General features: G+C 39.9%; 1 protein-coding gene across 28 annotated transcripts in view; it reads right to left on the minus strand.

Annotated features, from left to right (window-relative positions):
- The window catches only part of LOC129623048 (uncharacterized), a 367,755-nt gene that overhangs the window by 315,114 nt on the left and 35,388 nt on the right, over window positions 1–17,253 (minus strand). The window contains exon 3 of one of the 28 annotated variants that reach the window (XR_008700278.1): window positions 343–1,141. The exons of the other annotated variants lie outside the window; for them this stretch is intronic. The gene's annotated coding sequence lies outside the window, so the exon portion shown is untranslated. Of the gene's footprint in view, window positions 1–342; window positions 1,142–17,253 lie in introns of those variants that run through there. 28 annotated transcript variants of the gene reach the window in all.

The raw sequence follows: 17,253 nt of genomic DNA on the forward strand, positions 1-17,253 counted from the left end.
ATATTTTACAAGTTTCTGCTTTCTGTTTGCTGTTCAGTCTCTGCTGCCTAGCCAAGAATTGAACAAATCTTACTAGCTTTCAAATGCAACTTTCCAAGCCTTATTGCAATATAATATCTAAGAGAAAGGCAGAAAGAGAAAATCATGAACTTTTCCCTTCTTAAACAAAAGATTGCCCAATCTCCACTGCGTTAATCTCTTCACATATCCCATGTCACTTAGGTTGGAGAGCTTTATTTGTTCTTTCTATTTCAAGTATTTTTATTATAGTGATTTTGATGTCTTTCCTATTAAGAAGCTGCATTACCCTTAATTTTCTAGAAAACATCCCTAGACCAGGGCTCATATACTAATGCTTTATTGAGAGGTAGAATCCCAGGACAAGAGTGAATTGAAAAAAAAAAAAAAAATGACACAATGCAAGGAAAAAGGACAACAAAACACATGTTGCATCAAAGAACTGGCCACAGTTTTACAAGAAAACTCATGTTAGTAACAAGAAGAGGTCATGTAGACCCACACCTTCTTTGGAGAATCTGTCCAAGGAGAATAAAGGGGAAGTGTTTTAAAATGACAAATTTTTAAGTTCTGTTTCTCACTGGTCAAGGGTCAGGCCATAGCACTTTCCTTTCTGTGCACTTCCGGGCATTGTGCTAGGTCTTTGTAGATAACTTCTAGGAAATGAGAGTCCCAGCAGGTCCAGCCACATTGAAATCAGGCTTTGAAGATGCTAAGAGGTTCCCACTACAGCTAACATTTGAAATTGCACTAAGGCTCAGCTCTTTCCTCAGGGAGAAACTGAGTCAAGATGAGGCAACAACAGCCATGACCAAGGCATGAAGTCTATAAGGACATTTTAAATAGGACTATGCTATGCTAAGTCACTTCAGTCGTGTCCGACTCTGTGCAACCCCATAGACGGCAGCCCACCAGGCTCCCCCGTCCCTGGGATTCTCCAGGCAAGAACACTGGAGTGGGTTGCCATTTCCTTCTCCAATGCATGAAATTGAAAAGTGAAAGTGAACTCATTCAGTCATGTCCGACTCTTCGCGACCCCATGGACTGCAGCTTACCAGGCTCCTCCGTCCATGGGATTTTCCAGGCAAGAGTACTGGAGTGGGGTGCCATTGGTCTAGTTCATCTGAAAAACAGGAAATGATCAAGGTCTAGAGACTAAATATCACTGATTACATCAGCACAGGTACATAGGTTGGATCTGGCATATTTGTGTCTTGCATTGCCCAGATCTACTTATGCCTTCTTTTGTGTAAGCACCTTCACTTCTACTCCAAGGGTGGGTGGTACAAGTCTGGGTCTTCAAAGAGTGAACAATTAAAATATTCTAAAGAGACTCAAGGAGGATGAGCAAAACAAACTATTTACATCCCCTGATGTTGCAGCTGGCTCTGGAACAATAATTGATACTTATCTCTTTCTCTGTCAACTTGGGATTTTTCTTGATCAAAACTTTGAGTAGCCTTGGTTACTTCCCTGGTGGAATGACCCAGCTCTTTATCCCCAAGGAGCATTAAGCCCTTACTTACCTTACCATGTGAGGGGCTCTGGTTACCGCAATTGTCCCTTCATAGTTATTGCTGCTGCTGCTGCTGCTGCTGCTAAGTTGCTTCAGTCGTATCCGACTCTGTGCGACCCCATAGACAGCAGCCCACTAGGCTCCTCTGTCCCTGGGATTCTCCAGGCCAGAACACTGGAGTGGGTTGCCATTTCCTTCTCCAATGCATGAAAGTGAAAAGGGAAAGTGAAGTCGCTCAGTCGTGCCCGACTCTTAGAGACCCCACGGACTGCAGCCCACCAGGCTCCTCCATCCATGGGATTTTTCAGGCAAGAATACTGGAGTGGGGTGCCATTGCCTTCTCCATCATAGCTATTACTGGGCAGTAAAAACCAAAGGACTTCCCAGTAAATCCACAGTTCTAGATACACTCCTCTCTGCCTTAATTGTGCAATATCAACACAGATATTTGTTAACTCAGAACAGTAGCTCTTTATTTTCCTGCTGGTCCACTGGTGGTGGCCAAATGGCAATAATAGCTTCCAATTAAGTGGAAAACTTTTCTGGTATCTGCTGGTAGAAATACAGGAATCTAACATGGCAGAGACTAATTTTGCAGAGATAGAAAACACAAATCCTGCAAGAGGCTCAATGACAGTCATGATGTAAAGGCCCGATCATAATTCCTTTCTTTTGTTCCTCGACTTCTACTGTGAAGGACATAACACCATATATCAGGCATCAGTTCAGTGAATGTAGTGCAACCCGTAGGGTAGCTCCCCAACCTACAAGGTATTGTCCCTGAGCTGACAAATTAACTGAACCTTCAAAATGCCATTCCACCTATGGCTGCTTCTCAGTGATGTATGGCCAGTGAATCTCACATTTGTAACTTCATTTTCAAACCTCTTTACATTAAAATACATAGCTTCTTTTCATCTGAAACAATATTGTGTAGGACGCTGTTGATAGCTCAGGCATTCTATAAGTCCTTGGGTGACTGTATTGATTTTGATTAGGAAGAATTTCTATCCCCTCCAAGGCCCAGTGGAATGAACCCATCACAGGAGGTTGTCTTGTATCACTGAGGATGGTGACATTTTGAGGCACCTGGGTCCTTGGAGTTGGACTCAGAAAATGACAATTGGACATTTAGTAGTAGTAATAACTCTATCAGCCAGCCTCGGTGGAATGAGATCACTGTGGTTGAGCCTATGTGTAACTTGTAACCATATCTATCTGTTGATATACCTACAATACAAGCATCACTTGAATGGGCTGGCTGACAAGCACAGCTCATGCTGGCACCTGACTGCTGAGAACCTTATCTGCAGGAGATGCTTTCTTGTGGATAAAAACACAAAGCTCCACACATTTAACCTCTACCCAAGGGTACATCCTCTTAACATTGCTTCAAGCCTTCTTCCTTCTCTTCATTCCAGACCTTTAAGCCTGTTATGCCATTCATTCCACTGCCCTGAAGTCCATGTATATCCATATATCACCTTTTCCTCCAAACAAGGGGACAAGCAAGTGTACTTATTGAAGATCTGTCTTATCCTTCAGGGCCACTTCTAACTGAGATGCAATAAGACAATCAGTGCAGATATGAACAAGGCCTGATACTTAGCTTCTTCCTCAATTATGTGTAAGAAATCCATATGAAATATCCTATGAGGCCATAGGTGTGAAGCAAAGTGGAAGGATCAGCTCAGTAGAAATAGTGAAAGTCACTCAGTTGTGTCCAACTCTTTGCGACCCCATGGACTATACAGTCCATGGAATTCTCCAGGCCAGAATACTAGAGTGGGTAGCCTATCCCTTCTCCAACAGATCTTCCCAACCCAGGAATCAGACTGGGGTCTCCTGAATTTCAGGAGGATTCTTCACCAACTGAGCTATGAGGGAAGCCCTCAGTAGAGATAGGTGGCATGTAATTTACTTGTTCGTGTAATTTACTAGTGCCTTCAGGACTTGCCTCAGCCAGTGCTGAATGCACCACCACCATCTGAGAATGGATGGATGGTGTACCACTTCCATCCTAGAATGGATGGATGCGCACTGATTTTGTGAGTTTGTAGATGTTATAACTGCTGTTTATGGTGAGCAGTTCAAGTTGTACAGACTCAGCGTCCTAGGATCTGGTGTTCAGTCTCTATGAGGGCCCAACAACATGCAGAGAACTATTATTCCCATGGAGACCAGTTTTCTGCTACAGGGATCTTGTTTCAGCACCCTAAAAGTCCTTATTACTTCTTTCCTAGTTGGAAGAGATGTGAAATGATGAAAGGAGTGGCCTTGTACCTTAGAGGGGGTGTCCTAGTATGCTCCTGAACACCCCTAAAAACTTGTCTAAAGTCACCAAATGATTGTAGGATACATCTCCTACCTTCTGGAATACATGTCTTACTAGGGCTTCTAGGGTAGTGCCATTTTCTTTTGTTCTAGTCTAATTAGAATAATTCTGTCAAGATAGTAGACCTGTATGATGTTCTGTGGCACATCAATATAATACAAATGTGTGCACACTGTGTATAAGATTAACAAGAGATGCAACTTACCACTTAAGGAATAATTCCTCTCGTGAAATGCTAGAGGTTGTAGTGGAGCTGTCTTGGTAATGACAACACATCTTATAGCAACTGCAATTGGATCTGTCATGTGGAGAAAGCTGTGATTGTCCACGGACATCCACCTCAACCAAGCAGGTATTAGTAGAAGTCAAACAGGTGAACTAAGTGGGGCTGTGACATGGAACCACCACCCCTGTCACTTTCTAGTGTTTGATTTTAAGTCTAATCCTTGCCAATTCCTCTCTAGATACAGTACTATTTTTTTCTAATTGACTATGTCAACTGGGGAAGGGAACAGTTTCAGAAAGTTCTGTTTTCCTTTCCAACCAAGGTGCTACTTAGCCACAAGTCAGAGGATCAACATGGAATATTTCCCAGCTGCTATATTCACAATTAAATATCTGAGGCTCAGGAAGCCGATCTCACAATGAACTCAAATACCAATTGGACCAACTGTCAAGAAATGTGGACAAAATTTCATGTATTTCACCTCCATAATCTTCCACTCTACTCAGAGAATTGTAATAGCAATTTTTGTTCACTGGTGTCAATATCATATCAGACACACATCTTAGAAATCCTGGAAAGCTCCCAGAAAAGCATGATTACCCTAGAAATTATAAGTCTGCTAGGAGAGAAATAGTAGGGATATTTACCATATACACCAACAGTGTCTCTGAGGGTCCTCCTCAAGAGCACTTGGCCTCAACTTTAATCAATAAACTGCCCCAATAAACTGAGGAATCTGGAACCTGAGCGAGGAGCTATGATTTTTCCAACTTGACCATTGATCCAAGCTGGTCTGCTAGTCAGATTTTACTTGGTTTATTATTACATAAATTGAGCATACTACAGCTAGCTAAGAGCTACTGTTTAAATCTCTATGAATTGAGGCATCCATATTGCTGATCTGGCAATCCTTATTGCTAATCTGGCTTTCCATGTCAGCAATTACATTTATTTTGACTCTGGCCCATGCTGCCACCTGGCCCATGTCATTTCAAAATGCTATTTACCCATTAATATCTGGAATCCAAGTTCCATGGCAGTATCTTCCTGCAGAGATAGTTGCCAAAGTGATTCCCCAAATGCATCTTTACTGCCACAGTGAAAGCAGTGTCTTTGGGGTCCTTTCTGGGAACATAGGCAGGTGGCGGTTTTTCAGTTACATTTACCATTCAGATCTATTCTAACATTCTGGCATTACCCTCTCTCTATTTACCCCCATGTCTAATCCCTCTCTCAATATTGGGCTGGGTATTTTGAAACTTCCACTTCATTTATCACAGGTCGTTGTGACACCCAGTAATCCAGAAACCATGAGAGTGAATTACTATGACGAGCTTCAGGTACACTTGCCAGAATGTTGAACCGTTAGTGTGAGTGAGTGCCCCAGTATCAGTGAGTTCTCCCCTATTCAGTCCTATATTCCATCTCCCTGGGTAAACACCTTCAAAATACATTCCAATACTTATTTCCTCAGTTCCTGAAAACACATATATGTACAATTCCTTTTGTGGGGTGCTTTTTATTCCAAGAACAATGCTTCTTGTTGTCCTGTAGGCAAGGGGGAATAATGGGGTAGGTTGTAAAGGAAACGCGTCACCCTTTTTCAGGTGGGACATTGCATCGTATTCAGATATAGAGAAACTGTTCTCTTTTAGTAAGGGGAAACTGGGTGAGCCAGAAGGTTTCAGTGGAATTTGGAGGTTTAAGACTCTCAGGTTTATAAACTGAGGATCCGATCACATAGTTCAGGGTTCTTTTCTTTCAACTTCACGTTTTATCTCTGCTACTCTTATGCTTGAATTCTAAGCCTCATTTTTAACTGAGAATCTTTTTGTGCATCAAGGAATAAGAATCTTTTTCAGAGCTACATTTAAGACCTCTGGGTTTCAAAATATGCTTTAATTTGCCCTCAAATGCTGTTAAAACCAGACATCCTAACCACAGTCATTTAATTATCCATCAATCAAGCGCATTAAACACTTGCTGTCTCACTGCTTTGTCTTTCACCAACACCTCAATCCAGTTAACCACAGGTGAAAACTTGAATAATTGTGTATATCTAGGTTATTAGCACCTCACTTTCCACCAGTGGTGGGGGCCCTAATACCTTCCATTAGTGGGCAATCCAACTGAATATTCCTATCCTGAGGGTCTGTTTTCCAGATAGAGGTGCCAAATGCATTGCCCAGGTTTCTAGAAAGCACAGCCTGAAGTATGCAAGTAAATATCTTATTGGAGGGGCACAAGAGTACCCCCTGAGAATAAGGGATACAGGGAACGACAATAGGAAAGAAAAGGAAAACAAAGAACAAATGTGTTACCAAGATGGCACAGATTTACAAGGAAACAAATCTGGTTACTCAGTCTCTTGATATATCTGACAGCTGCCCCCTAAATACTGTCTTTCCTTGGTCAAATTTGACTCACAAGGCATTATCTGTCCTGAACTTCCAGATTGTTTTATTTGGCTTCTCCAGGCAGCTGCTGAGAAAAGGCGAGCATCCTTGGACTTGACTGATTGGACCAGAGCACTGCTTTGGCTCCCACTGTTGAGAACACATAGGAACCTTTGCTAAAACCTGGCCTTTGCCACTGGAAGATAACTAGAGATACTAGAAGCTATTCAAGGATGGTGGCCACGCCTACGTAGTCACTTGCGCGGCTCAGTTGAGAAGTCAAGGAAGTGACCAAAGCCAGAGAGACTGAAGGGCCAAGTGAATCTGGTGAAGTGCATAAGCTGAGTTTAGTGAAAAAGCCATCATTTTGTCATCTCTGCTCAAGGATGCTAGCCACTACCTTAGTGACTGGAATTTTCAGCTCTTTACAGAAACATGACTTGGAAGAAGCTAGCAAAGGACTGGAAGATCCAAGACCTAACATATAATAAAGAAAGTTGAATTCATCAAAGTCCAGAAGTGGCACATACAGGGAGAAATATTAAATACATGAAAAGATGTTATAGAAATCTGTCCCCAAATAAAAGTTTGGGTATTAATAAAAAATTTTTGACACATCCACTGTGTACTAAAAAAGGCAAAAGGCAAAGTAGAATGAAATGATAGTTCTCTGCAGACAAACTGGAAACATGAAAAGTTGATTGATAAGCTTCAAGGTTATTCTTTATTTTCTGAAAACAGTCCTTCTTTGTATTTTGAGGCTTCATAAAGAAAGTAATTGGTTTTGTTGAATCACCCATTTTCTGGATACAAGTATCCATTCTTTCCCCTCAAAAAATATATATTTTTTAACCATGATTTTCCATTGATAGCAATAACAATGTTCAGACTCTTTCTTGAAATAAATTTTACAAGGAGTATCAGTTTTCTTATCCCAAAATAGCAATAACAACTGACCTAATCTGTCAATCACCTTGTGCAGTACAAAGTACATAAAAATAGTATATTAACTACAAGACTGACTCAATAGACATTTTCAGTCAGTTCAGTTCAATTGCTCAGTCATGTCTGACTCTTTGTGACATGGACTGCAGCACGCTAGGCTTCCCTGACCATCACCAACTCCCGGAGCTTACTCAAACTCCTGTCCATCGAGTCAGTGATGCCATCCAACCATTTCATCCTCTGTCATCCCCTTTTCCTCCTGCCCTCAATCCTTCCCAGCATCAGGGTCTTTCCCAATGAGTTAGTTCTTTGCATCAAGTGGCCAAAGTGTTGGAGTTTCAGCTTCAACATCAGTCCTTCCAATGAATATTCAGGACTGATTTCCTTTAGGATTGACCAGTTGGATCTCCTTGAAGTCCAAGGGATTCTTAAGAGTCTTCTCCAACACCACAGTTCAAAAGCATCAATTCTTCGGTGCTCAGCTTTCTTTATGGTCCAACTCTCATATCCATACATGACTACTGGAAAAACCATAGCTCTGACTAGACAGACCTTTGTTGGCAAAGTAATGTCTTTGCTTTTTAACATGTTGCCTAGGTTGATCATAACTTTTCTTCCAAGGAACAAGCATCTTTTAAATTCATGGCTGCAGTCACCATCTGCAGTGATTTTGGAGGCCCCCAAAATAAATTCTCTCACTGTTTCCATTGTTTCTCCTTCTATTTGCCATGAAGTGATGGGATTGGATGTCATGATCTTAGTTTTCTGAATGTTGAGTTTTATGCCAACTTTTTCACTCTCTTCTTTCACTTTCATCAAGAGGCTCTTTAGTTCTTCTTAGCTTTCTGCCATAAGGGTGGTGTCATCTTCATATCTGAGGTTATTGATAATTCTCCCTGCAATCCTGATTCCAGCTTTTGCCTCATCCAGCCCAGCATTTCGCATGATGTACTCTGTATATAAATTAAATAAGCAGGGTGACAATATACAGCCTTTATGTACTCCTTTCCTGATTTGGAATCAGTCTGTTGTTCTATGTCCGATTCTAACTGTTGCTCCTTGACCTGCATACAGATTTCTCAGGAGGCAGGCCAGGTGGTCTGATATTCCCATTTCTTGAAGAATTTTCCACAATATGTTGTGATCCACACAATCAAAGGCTTTGGTGTAGTCAATGAAGCAGAAATAGGCCTTTTAGTGATTATTATATGCTTAGTGAAGTAGCACAAAGGATTTCTGAGTATGTTGTGAGTAGAATAAAGGAGATGAATAGAAGTAGACTTGGGCATAAGGTAGGAGAAAGAAGAAAATGAGGAAGATTGTGTGTTAGCAGCAGGAAACAAGTTAAATACTTAAACAAATACTGTTTGGTCATTTTAATCAACTAGTCCAATTAGTTTTGTCCTTTCCTAAATATATGCCTAGTTTTTATTAAAGTGACACGTTCTCATGATGAAAAATAACACAAATGGGCTAACACTGAAAAGCAACAGACTCCTCTCCTCTACTCCCATCCCCAATCCTGCTCCTAAAGTCAACTGGTACTTCTACTTCTGATAAAAATCCTCCCATCTCGTGTACACCTATGAGACATAAAATTGACATTAATTGACTAGCTACTGTGATAGATGTTTTAGTGCATGTCCACCTGTATTCTCACTTCTTGTTTGATAGTTAAATCAGTATTTTTAGTTTGTCTGTTAATTATTTATTAACTCAAAATAATACACAAACCTCTTTTATGTCCTGGCGATGTCTGATAGCTTTTTCCTGACTGCCGTTTTTATAAGATTGCTACACTCTCTTCATCTCAGCTGTCTGCATTCTAACTTCCATTATCTATACCTTTATTTTTATGTAATCAAGATATGTTAGTAGGGCTCCTTGGGCTATTTCTCTGTTACAAAGGGAAGAAAAGAACTTCACAAGTCTTACTTTCTGCAGTTACTAAGCATTCTTCTAAGGACTAGAATCCCTAGAAAGAAGCAGTCTGTAACACAGGAATAGCTTTCAATGACATGCTTTGGAAATGCCAATTCGTTTTTGCATAAGATCTAAATGCAAGCCCAACCCTTCTTTGTTTGACCATCACTTACAGCTAATTAGCAGATAAGCAACCAGCCATCCTCATTACTTTAGGCTGCCTAGAACCCCATGAACAGTATGGAAAGCAAAATGATGGGATACTGAAAGAGAAACTCCCCAAGTCAGTACGTGCCCAATATGCTACTGGAGATCAGTGGAGAAATAATTCCAGAAAGAATGAAGGGATGGAGCCAAAGAAAAAACAATACCCAGCTGTGGATGTGACTGGTGATAGAAGCAAGGTCCAATGCTGTAAAGAGCAATATTGCATAGGAACCTGGAATGTCAGGTCCATGAATCAAGGCAAATTGGAAATGGTCAAACAAGAGATGGCAAGAGTGAATGTCGACATTCTAGGAATAAGCAAACTGAAATGGACTGGAATGGGTGAATTTAACTCAGATGACCATTATATCTACTACTGCGGTCAGGAATCCCTCAGAAGAAATGGAGTGGCCATCATGGTCAACAAGAGTCTGAAAGGCAGTACTTGGATGCAATCTCAAAACGACAGAATGATCTCTGTTCGTTTCCAAGGCAAACCATTCAATATCACAGTAATCCAAGTCTATGCCCCAACCAGTAACTGAAGAAGCTGAAGTTGAACGGTTCTGTGAAGCCCTACAAGACCTTTTAGAACTAACACCCAAAAAAGATGTCCTTTTCATTATAGGGGATTGGAATGCAAAAGTAGGAAGTCAAGAAACACCTGGAGTAACAGGAAAATTTGGCCTTGGAATATGGAATGAAGCAGGGCAAAGACTAATAGAGTTTTGCCAAGAAAATGCACTGGTCATAACAAACACCCTCTTCCAACAACACAAGAGAAGACTCTATACATGGACATCACCAGATGGTCAACACCGAAATCAGATTGATTATATTCTTTGCAGCCAAAGATGGAGAAGCTCTATACAGTCAGCAAAAACAAGACCAGGAGCTGACTGTGGCTTAGATCATGAACTCCTTATTGCCAAATTCAGAATTAAATTGAAGAAAGTAGGGAAAACCACTAGACCATTCAGGTATGACCTAAATCAAATCCCTTATGATTATACAGTGGAAGTGAGAAATAGATTTAAGGGCCTAGATCTGATAGATAGAGTGCCTGATGAACTATGGACTGAGGTTTGTGACACTGTACAGGAGACAGGGATCAAGACCATTCCCATAGAAAAGAAATGCAAAAAAGCAAAATGGCTGTCTGGGGAGGTCTTACAAATGGCTGTAAAAAGAAGAGAAGCGAAAAGCAAAGGAGAAAAGGAAAGATATAAACATCTGAATGCAGAGTTCCAAAGAATAGCAAGAAGAGATAAGAAAGCCTTCTTCAGCGATCAATGCAAAGAAACAGAGGAAAACAACAGAATGGGAAAGACTAGGGATCTCTTCAAGAAAATCAGAGATACCAAAGGAACATTTCATGCAAAGATGAGCTCAATAAAGGACAGAAATGGTATGGACCTAACAGAAGCAGAAGATATTAAGAAGAGATGGCAAGAATACACAGAAGAACTGTACAAAAAAGATCTTCACAACCCAGATAATCACAATGATGTGATCACTGACCTAAAGCCAGACATCCTGGAATGTGAAGTCAAGTGGGCCTTAGAAAGCATCACTACGAACAAAGCTAGTGGAGGTGATGGAATTCCAGTTGAGCTATTCCAAATCCTGAAAGATGATGCTGTGAAAGTGCTGCACTCAATATGCCAGCAAATTTGGAAAACTCATCAGTGGCCACAGGACTGGAAAAGGTCAGTTTTCATTCCAATCCCAAAGAAAGGCAATACCAAAGAATGCTCAAACTACCGCACAATTACACTCATCTCACACGCTAGTAAAGTAATGCTCAAAAGTCTCCAAGCCAGGCTTCAGCAATATGTGAACTGTGAACTTCCTGATGTTCAAGCTGGTTTTAGAAAGGGCAGAGGAATCAGAGATCAAATTGCCAACATCCGCTGGATCATAGAAAAAGCAAGAGAGTTCCAGAAAAACATCTATTTCTGCTGTATTGACTATGCCAAAGCCTTTGACTGTGTGGATCACAATAAACTGTGGAAAATTCTTCAAGAGATGGGAATACCAGACCACTTGATCTGCCTCTTGAGAAATTTGTATGCAGGTCAGGAAGCAACAGTTAGAACTGGACATGGAACAACAGACTGGTTCCAAATAGGAAACGGAGCACGTCAAGGCTGTATATTGTCACCCTGTTTATTTAACTTATATGCAGAGTACATCATGAGAAATGCTGGGCTGGAAGAAACACAAGCTGGAATCAAGATTGCCGGGAGAAATCTCAATAACCTCAGATATGCAGATGACACCACCCTTATGGCAGAAAGTGAAGAGGAACTCAAAAGCCTCTTGATGAAGGTGAAAGTGGAGAGTGAAAACGTTGGCTTAAAGCTCAACATTCAGAAAACGAAGATCATGGCATCTGGTCCCACCACTTCATGGGAAATAGATGGGGAAACAGTGGAAACAGTGTCAGACTTTATTTTTCTGGGCTCCAAAATCACTACAGATGGTGACTGCAGCCATGAAATTAAAAGACGCTTATTCCTTGGAAGGAAAGTTATGACCAACCTAGATAGCATATTCAAAAGCAGAGACATTACTTTGCCAACAAAGGTCCGTGTAGTCAAGGCTATGGTTTTTCCTGTGGTCATGTATGGATGTGAGAATTGGACTGTGAAGAAGGCTGAGTGCCGAAGAATTGATGCTTTTGAACTGTGGTGTTGGAGAAGACTCTTGAGAGTCCCTTGGACTGCAAGGAGATCCAACCAGTCCATTCTGAAGGAGATCAGCCCTGGGATTTCTTTGGAAGGAATGATGCTAAAGCTGAAACTCCAGTACTTCGGCCACCTCATGCAAAGAGTTGACTCATTGGAAAAGACTCTGATGCTGGGAGGGATTGGGGGCAGGAGGAGAAGGGGACGCCAGAGGATGAGATGGCTGGATGGCATTGCTGACTCGATGGACGTGAGTCTGAGTGAACTCCGGGAGTTGGTGATGGACAGGGAGGCCTGGCGTGCTACAGTTCATGGGGTCTCAAAGAGTCGGACACGACTGAGCGACTGATCTGATCTGAACCAGCCATCCTCATTACTTTAGGCTGCCTAGTCCATTCAACTAAAGACAGTTTCAAGACAGCTTGAGGTTAACAGTTCAAATAGTGGGCAAATCTTGTGTTGCAATTACCACATTGCTGATGAAATTCCTCTGGAATGAAAAGGAACCAGATTTTTTATTACTTATGACCACCTGAAAAAAAAGCCCACTCTTTCCCTGCTTTCAGCTTGAGCATTACTCTGCCTGGAGTGGTGAGAAACTATACATTTTAACATCTGTCTTTGTCTAAGAATCCTCTTTTTCTCTTCCTCACTATGGTTTGCAAAGTAAGAAGGATAATATTAAATCTTGCTTTTTTTCTTATCATACTTAGGAAACCTGAGTCTATTTAACAATTATATTGTAATCCCTACCTCGGATACTAGAAAACTGATCTTTACTTAGACATCTGGTAGTAATATTTACATTATATTCTGCAACAGCAATGAAATCATCTGAGTGTTGCCTAAACATGGATTTTAAAAGCTGAAGAACAAAAACCGTGTTTACATTATTATGATGATGTAAATACTGCTTATTGGAAAGCCAAGTAGAAGTCTATGATTATTACTCTTTTTCTATGGGCTCAATGTTAAACCCTAATTGCTAGTCAAGGAAAAATGTCCTTTATTATACTCAATCAAGTACCTAAAATCACATGCCTGAATTTGCTTTATGTTGGAACAATTATTTTCTTGTACATTTTGTTGGGTGTTTCTTGAAATAATTCAGCCTTTATTTCTTTGAGTGAGAAGAAATATAAGCCATCTATAATTTTTTTCAGCCTATTGTCTAATCTTTGTTTTGAAAATATACTTCTTAGCAACCACTGATTTCCTTTTGTATTGTGTATAGTTGATATTTCCTGTGGTTAGGCCACTGAATTATTCTTAACATTTCTTATATCCCACATCCTCCTATTTTTTCACTTTCATTTTGTTGGAGTTCATCCTCAAGAAACACTCACAAAAATGTGTCACTGGATATAAAAATAAATATAACTAGAAATTACTTTATTTTCTCCCAAATGCCATTGATTAGCTAATTAACTAAATACAGACTGCTTGATCAAAATTAATTTTCCTCAGAAGACATGAAGGCCATGTATGCTCATCTTCTGGCATTTATTGTAGTGATGAAAAGTCTGATGTCAGTCTGATTTTTTTTTTCCCCTCCACTGGGAATCTAATATTTTGGTTTTTTTCTTCTTTCAAATCTTTTAGGATAATTTCTTTCCCCAGGTATTTACAAAATGTACTCATTGCAGGGGATCTTCCCAACCCAGGCATCCAACCCAGGTCTCCCGCAAAGCCACAGGGGAAGCCCAAGAATACTGGAGTGGGTAGCCTATCCATTCTCCAGAGGATCTTCCCCACCCAGGAGTTGAACCGGGGTCTCCTGGATTGCAGGCAGATTCTTTACCAACAGAGCTATTACAGAGGCCCTACTTCAATCTTAGTATTCAATTCATTCTTTCACCTACATACCTTGATTCCTCTTTAACTCTGGGGCATAGTCTTGTTTTGTTACTTTGATAGTTTTCTCTTTGCAGTTTCCATGACTTCTCTTTGCAAAGTTCTGATTTGAAAGATGTTTGATAATCAGAATGATTCTCTACATCTCTCACCTTTATTCTTATATTTCCCACCAATATACTCTCTGGGATATTTCAAAAATGTTAGCCTTTGCATCATTACATTTGATCCCTTTTTGTGAACTTAATTTTAATAATCATAATTTTAGGATCTGTTATTTTTGTGCTGTGTTAAGTCACTTCAGTCATGTCGAACTCTTTGTGACCCCATGGACTGTAGCCTGCAAGGCTCCTCTGTTCATGAAATTCTCCAGGCAAGAATACTGGAATGGGTTGCCATTTCCTCCTCCAGGGGATCTTCCAGACCCAGGGATTGAGCCTGCATCTCTTATGTCTTTTGCATTAGCAGATGGGTTCTTTACCACTAGCACCACCTGGGAAGCCCCATTTTTAGATTATAATTTTTATACTAACCATTTGTTTCTTAAAGCTGTCATATGTTCTCAAACATGTCTGACAATAACAAAGGGGATTTTGTTTAATTTCATTTTATTATCTGATATATCTCTTCCTTTGAGTTTAGTGTTTTAGTTTCTTTATTCTAATCTTTTCTTTCATTCTATAGTGAAAGTGAAGTGCAAGTGTTAGTTGCTCAGTCATGTCTGACTCTTTGTGATCCATGGACTGTAGCCTGCCATGGAATTCTCCAGGCAAGAATACTGGAGTGGGTAGCCATTCCCTTCGCCAGGGGATCTTCCCAACCCAGGGGTCAAAGCTGGGTCTCCTGCTTTGCAGGCAGATCCTTTACCATTTGATCCACTGGGGAAGCCCTCATTCTACAGGCTGTCCTCAAGCACTTTATGTTCTCAGGTTATCTACTGATATTTTAGAGTGAATAGAAAGACTGAGTTGGACTTTTATGCACTTTGGTGTGAATGGACAAAGCTGGACTTTATATGGTCCTTTCCTTACTTCACACTCAATGCTGAAATGAAAGTTTTTATTATTGAACACAGACATTCACAGAGATAAAGTGAATGATACTCTTCACTTTATTTTCAGAAGAAGAGTTCATTTTTTCCCCTCTGGGAATAAATACATTCCTGACAGTTTACCTTTTGGAGTAGAGAGACAGAAAGGAGTTAAGATTAAATAGAGAATTGGGATAAATCTTCATACTAAACATTTCAGTCCTACTTTCCACCCTGGGTCTCTCTTATATAGTCTATCTCTGAGTCCAGGGTTTTCTGAGGTTTGGGGAGTAGAGAGATAGTAGATTTATCCACGCACTTTCTCCATGTATAACAAGCTATATCTATTTCACCATTCCACAGATTTTCATTCAATTTTCAAAGTTGAGATATTTGTTAAAATCTCTTATCTCCTGAGATTCATTGTTCTGTCATCATTGCTACTGACTCCATTGTTTTTGGATGTTATTTACTTTATAGATTTACTCTTGTTTCAGTTCTGAAGAGTAAGAAATATGGACAAGTATTCTGTCAGCCATCTTAAACCTATTCTCCAACTATTATAATAAAGCAACACAATCAAATTAGTTATGAAAATTTAATTAGCTGCAAGCTAAACTGACTTATCAGTCAGTCAATAAATGTTCTATGAAGAATAAAGAGACAAATGATAAAAAGTATAAGTAAAAATACAGACTTTTTTTCATAGTAAGGGATAAAATTTTGTCAATATTTGGTAAATATTACCTCTCTGAATTTCCTGGACTATTAAAAAATTCCTGTAGGTGGCGGGGGGTGGGGGGGGGTATTTTTCAAGTGCTTCTTCCCACCTGCTGTGAGCTCAATACATAGAACTTTTGATCTAAACATTAATTGTATCAGCTTTTTAATACTCATCATAGCTAAGAATTAATTTTATTACCTTGCTTTGCCATTAAAACTCTGTGATTCCTTATTAATGTCAAAATATGGCCCTTTACCCTTTAGTGAATGTCATTAATTTTAGGGGGAAATTGATGTATAGTTTTACAGGACAGTAAAAAGATACGTTATCTGGTGGGTTGGCTTGCATGTGCAATTTCAATCACACTGGTTTCTAAGAGGCCAATCATCTATAATTTAGTAGAAATTGTAGTGTTGGAGCCTTTTGCAGACTCCATTTCTCTTCCTTTTGAGAGTACTTGTCTACTTGATAACAAAAGAATAAAAAGGAAAAGAAAAAAAAGACATTATCTGTCTTGTTTCTTAAATTCAAATGAGCAGAAAATGTTAGTTTGATTCCTACCCACCCCATTCCCCAACCACCCCCACCATGATGGGAGTCAAGGGTCTAAAAAGATAATATGTCTAAGAATTTTTACTGTTTTAGATTCCTGGACATCAGCTATCCTTACCAAGCAGCCAACTGATGCAGTCACAAAAAATCTCCCTGGGACTGCCAATTAAGCACTAGCTTATGTTTGGTGGCAATACAGTGTGTTTCAAGACAAACATGTTCCTGAAATTGGTCTGTAGTTTGGGTAGCTGTAAGGCTGGTGGACACACTTTCCATTAGTCTTTCTTTTTTTTCTCTCTTTTTTTTAATGACAGGATGGTCATCAAAACCAAATGTGGCCTGAGTTTAATGCAGTTCTCAAAGATGTGGCGGAGGGTTTGGTCAGGAACTCTTTAAGCCCTTACCATCCTTCCTGCTTTATCTGTCTTCTGCTCTCAGTCCATATCTTTACTATCTTAACTAGTTGGGCTGAGACTCTCTGCAACATTCCAGAGAAGATAGGAGGAGAAAATAAGAAGGAAAGTAGACTAAATTGGTTGTGAATTCTCTGAGACCAATGAAAGTTTGAGTCTATTATTTGAGATCCTCAAAAAAAAAAAAATCTTACAGGATTTTAGCTCTTTTTTCCTTCTCCCTCTCACATTGTACCAAACCATAGAAGATGATTTTGGTCATCAACAAATGGTCACCCTCAAAATTTCTTTGATAAGTGAAAGCAGGGGGAAAAAAAGAGACTGTTTTAAAATAAGATCAAAGAAAAAAAAAGGTTAGGAGATAAGAAAAATTTGGAGAATAAGAATTAAGAGGATTATTCTTACTTACCAAACATGTATACCA

The sequence above is a fragment of the Bubalus kerabau genome, chromosome 11, assembly GCF_029407905.1.
Source record: "Bubalus kerabau isolate K-KA32 ecotype Philippines breed swamp buffalo chromosome 11, PCC_UOA_SB_1v2, whole genome shotgun sequence".
Lineage (NCBI taxonomy): Eukaryota > Metazoa > Chordata > Mammalia > Artiodactyla > Bovidae > Bubalus > Bubalus kerabau.